Raw genomic sequence first — 5582 nt, 5'->3', positions numbered from 1 at the left:
TACACAACTTCTAGTGCTCACTTCTAAATATCTTTCTACCAAAGGATTTGTCAAAATACTAAATATAACTATAAATTTTTTGATGCGCACTCCAAACACTATGTTATGTTTTTTAGAAAAAATCAGGATGTTTCTCATGCGTGAAGGATTTGACCCCCTTAATATTATCCAATTTTGAAACAATTTAATAGTTTAAAAACTATATTCATAGTAATACAATCTTTTTTCTTTGCATATCTTCATATTTTGAGTGGACTAATCTCAAATTGCTCCTCGGAGTTCATGTTTGGCTGGTTTCAAGAAAAAAAAAAAAAAAAAGGTGTCCACTTATACCCCCCTTTTTGCATACCATCTTGGTGAACTTACCCGAAGGTGGAATTGTTAAACCAAGTGAACAATATGCAACACCAAATTACATGAGAAATGAATACCCTCTTATGGATGAAAGACAAACTCAAAATTCAAGACCTTCAAGAACCCCAAAATGGTTACTTGAAATTGATGAGAACATTATTTCCAATCTTGAAGGCAAGAGGTCAACATGAATTGTTCGATTGTAGGCTACACAACTTTTCCATAAATATTTTAGCAGTAAGATATTGACCGAGCAATGCCAAATTTTTGTTCAATTGCTAAAGATGCAAAAGATGAGACCATTGCTAGTCAAATTGAAGATTCGTATGAACAAGAAAATGGAGAAAAATTTTATTATTGTCAAAAATCTTTTTAATGCTCTCAATTCTATTGGAAATAATAGAAAGGAAAAAGATAAGAGAGCCGCTCAAAGAGTGATTACAACCTCCTTAGTAAGTCATCATTTGAGTAAGGCTCGCTTTATGAGACAAACTTGTGTTGATTTGAATATAAATTGTAAAACTTTGGATAGAGCACATGCAAGAAGAGAAAGACTCAATGATCCCTGTAGTGTTCTAAATTGTACCTGATGCATTTCTGACACTTATGCATGACACCTAAGGAACTTATGATGACCCTGTGATCAAAATTGTAACATTATGTCATCATAGGACCTTCATCCCAAAGATCTCGGGTTGTGTCGTAACCGCTCTCCACACTTTTTTCAAATTAAAAACCCTTTCCAACTCATTTGGAAGGGTTCCCACTTTGGGTTCTTGGCTCTTGATCTTTGTGCTCTCTCAAGCTCTCTCAAAAATCTCTCTTTGGCAAGCTCTTGGCTCATACAACATCAACATCAACATCAAAAGCAAGCTATCAATACCAAAATCAAGCTTCCTAACCTCATGGTGGCTTCTTACCAATTCATCTACCAAGTGGGCTTCATCATGCTCATCGTGTCAAATATCAAGTAGGGTTTGATTTCCAAACTTACTCTCTCTATTTCACTTTCATGCAATGAGTCCTTTGCATTAATAAGTGTATTTACCAATATTCCAATATTTATTTGCATGCAATTGGAATATTTATTTTTGCATCTATTTACCAATTTATTCCGAGATCTATTTTTCCAATTTATACCAATCTGCTTGTCTGTGGTGGTGGAAACAACTAAGCAGGGGTCTGACTAAGGCAGGCCTCTATACAGCCCCAACATTTTCCCCCTTTTCTGTGTGCGAAAGTACACTTTTGATTCATCACTTCAACTCTGGAACTTATTGCTTTCTAAATGCATAGATGATAGCGCAGCGCATTGGTGTCCATGCACCACGTTGGCGTCCTAAACCCAAGAGACTCCCAGGTTCCCTATTTAGTTTGTCCTTTTTGTTTCATATTTCCGTTTAAGCAGTTCATAGATTATTTTGCCCATATTATATACATTCTATATTTATTCATTCGTAGTTGGTTATCTTGTTAGATAGTTAGTAGTTTAGTTAATTATGTTTTGTGTTATGTCTGTAAGAACCAGGTATCTTTGTCTAGCTCTATGTTTTGTCCACCTAGAATACTAGCACACCGTGCTGCAATCTGTAATCTGCACTGCAGTCTTGGATCCACGCTATTTCCTCAGTTACAGAACCTCACAGAGTTCACTAGAGGTTTGTCTCAGTTCTCTGACGGATCTAGAAAATTCCTATTGCTCCTGGCTCAGTGTTGTGCCTGTTCAAAGAGGTAATCGGATGGATAATTTGTCCTTGGGGATTTATCTTTCCCAAGGTGAAAAATTCCATCCATTACAATCCCCTTCAATATGATACATGGCTTTTGGTGGGAGGCTTCCACGTGTTGATAAGAAGTTGACCAACAATGTGAAGGAGGAAATTTAACAATTTTGGTACTCTAATTATAGAGTATCACCCAATATAAAGGTTGTTTTAAAGTTAAGAATCGGTAACCAAGACCACAGACCGCATCCCAAACATTTCTTGGAATCAAGCCAAACAATGTACAAAAACAATTTGTGAAACACATCCAAATTTGAAAATATCGCAAAGGGCCTTTGAATATTTGAAGCCATTTTATTGTGTACCTCTTAAGATTTGTAATACTTGTTGTTGAAAATACCATGTGGAGTTTTCAATATACCATGAACTTTTATGCTATATTTGTTATACGATGTATACTAATGATATGTTTTTGATTAAGGAAAAAACAGGTTTTGAAGGGGCCCCGAAACCCTTTACAATTCAATCTTTAATAGAAAAAGCAACAAGAAACAAAAAGGAACAGGCCACCGAAAAGCCAACAGAAAACCAAAGAAAACTAGCTAAAGCCCCACAAAGCTAGCAAAACTAGCCAGACCCAAGAAGAAAAACTAATTTATTTTTTTGAGGGCATTATCCAGGGTGTTGCTAATCCCATGCAGTTCTTTGATGTTATCCTTGAGATTTGGGAGATCCTTTGCAGAAGCAGCCACAACTTTCTTGACACTCGCCCTAGTCCTCTTGGCAGCACCACCAACCAGAGTAGCTTCACCACTACCAATCTAGATAGTCTCATCATCCATGTCAAGTTCCACCACCGGCTTAGGAGAGCTGGTATGATCGAAGACCTTAGCAATATCCTCCAATTTTTTAGTGACAGCTAACAAGATATTCGAGATAATACCCATCAAATTTTTCATGGCCTCTCTCCCTTCTTCCAGCGATTTAACCTTCTCCTCCATATCCTGCTTCCATTTTATTTTCTCCCTGTCGTCATTCTCCTTCTTCTCATCCATATTTTTCCCCTTTTTTTCCAGGTTCTTCAAGAGTTGATAGGTCCATCTGTCATAATCCAATCCCACCTCGGTAAGTTTTTTGAGGTTATCTAGGAATAACCCATTGTTTTCCTTGTCCTTGCTTAAACTTTCCTTAGTCATATTCTTCTAAGGTTCCTTGTTCCTTTCTCTCTCAGAATTTGCATATATTTTCTCATTATCCTTGTAATCCACATCCTCCATAGGATGGTTGTTGTCCTTGCCAGGGCATTCACTGTGGATAGGGATTTCATTGTCAGACTCGTTATCACCGCTTTCCTCCTCAATACCCACCTCCTCATCTTTCCAACTGTCATCACCATCGGAATCATCTGTCTCCATTTCACTGCCTTATTTCTCAATTTCCTCTGTTTCCATCCCAGGGGCATTCTTTCTTTTTTTGCTCGAAGACGCCTTCTCCTTGCCGGAATCACCTCCCTCCATCTTTCTCTTCCCCGGGGAGGTGGATAACCTCTTGTTTTCCAACAGGGCGAGGGTTTTGCAGTGCTCATAGATGAGTAGCAAGAGCCCACAATGGAGAACTGGACTAGAGGGATTCTTACTGTGTTTATTGAGGGACCTGAAAAGGTAGTAGGGAAGGGATACCTTTTTGTCGTGTCTAAAATGGTTTAAAAGAACAAAGTGGTAGGTGTGGGCCCTGGAGAAACGACCCTCAACCGTGATATATTCCATTATAGTGTTCAAAACCCAGCCCCAGATTTTCTTGATATTACCAGCTTCATAGTAACCTCCTATGGCTTTGCCGATTCTGTCCCTCTCTTTTTCCTTCCGCGGGAACAGATTAACCGTGTTGTTGGAGAATTTAAGGTCTCTAAAAAAATTAAGCCTAGTATGGGGCATGCTAGTCACAGTAGCTATGAGGCACACATCCAGCTTGAACTTAACTCCATAGATTTTAAAGGAACCATTACACCAATTTTCAGAATTTTTGGTAATGGTGAGATTTACCCTACCTTTATCATAATCCGCAAGCTTCTCCATAAAGCTTGTGAGAGATCCTTTTTCTAGTTTCATCGACACCTTCGGCATCACTTTCCATGTTGACAGATTATCAGGTTCCTCCCTCCTTAAATCTCCTCCCATCTTTGAATTCTGATTATCAACTTTGTTCCTTTGTAGACTCAGCACTCCTTTCCTGAAGTTTCTCAAGATTTTGAATTGGGTGACCCACAAAGCATGCGACATATTATAAGAAATGGTTGGGGATCTACCGCTCTGCCAGGTAATAATTACCTTTCCGTCAAGGCAAGAATTAATCATATGTTTTGTCATGATTATGTGGTCCTTCCCTTCCCATATATATGTCCCTGCTAAGGAGCTCTTTAGTGTTTACGTTGACATCTTCCCCATACCAAATCATTTGGGAATCAAAATTAACCCCTAGGTTCGCCAGACAATCCGCCACCGTAATTTTTTTTCTAAAAGCATGTTGAATTATAATAACTTTAAAACTAGCAATAATTTCCCTAGCTTGCAAGATGATATTTTCAATTGACCATGATGGCTCCGACTCACCCTTTAGACACTTAATAATATTAAGTGAGTCTCCTTCAAGCCATAATTTATCATGATTAATATTCTTGGCTATAATTAAGGTGTTCAGGGCAGCCAAGGCTTCGGCAAAATGACTTGTTTGACTTCCCAAAGGACCAACCACTGCCACTAAGCAACTTCCAGGAAAATTCCTAACAATGCCCCTATATCCAGCTTTACCCGGATTCCCCTTAGAGGTCCCATCAAAGTTAGCCTTAATCCACCCCTGAGGAGGAAAACACCAAAAGAGACCTTCTCTTCCCTTTTCCTTGCTAGAGGTGGTAGTGGAGAGGTTCCACCTGTCTTTGAAGTCATCTTTAGAAACTGGTCCACAATTAGTACCATAGATACATTCAAATATACTCCTATAAATTTTATCTGCCACCACTTTAGGAGTAGCACTTTTATCCCTGAAAATCCTATTGTTGCGCTCTTTCCAAATATTCTAGATAACATTTGGAAGAATAAGTCTCCAAGTCTCCACAATCTTAGAATTAGAATTGGGGAGTGCCATTGCTGCCAAGTTTCCCCTAGGGAGTTTGGGAAAACCCAGCTAAAGTTCCACCTACTTAAGATGATTTTTCATATATCCTGACTAAAGGTACACTGATTAAGAATATGGTAGGCAGTCTCTTCTTCCCTGCAACAAAGAGAACGCCTGTTAGGAAAAACAAAACCTCTCTTTTGAAGGTTGTCCAGGGTTAAAACCTTGTTTTGGATGAAAATCCAAAAAAAGATATTAACTTTAGGATCTAACTTCTTGTTCTAGACTTTAGCCCAAATCGGAATTTATTCCACAGATTCATTATGGATAGCCACAGCTGAGGAGACAGAGTCACAGAGTATTTCCCATCCAAGGTTTCCCTCCATATCAATC

Source organism: Cryptomeria japonica, chromosome 3 (assembly GCF_030272615.1).
Source record: "Cryptomeria japonica chromosome 3, Sugi_1.0, whole genome shotgun sequence".
Classification (NCBI taxonomy): Eukaryota; Viridiplantae; Streptophyta; class Pinopsida; order Cupressales; family Cupressaceae; genus Cryptomeria; species Cryptomeria japonica.
Note: the sequence above shows the minus strand (reverse complement) of the source record.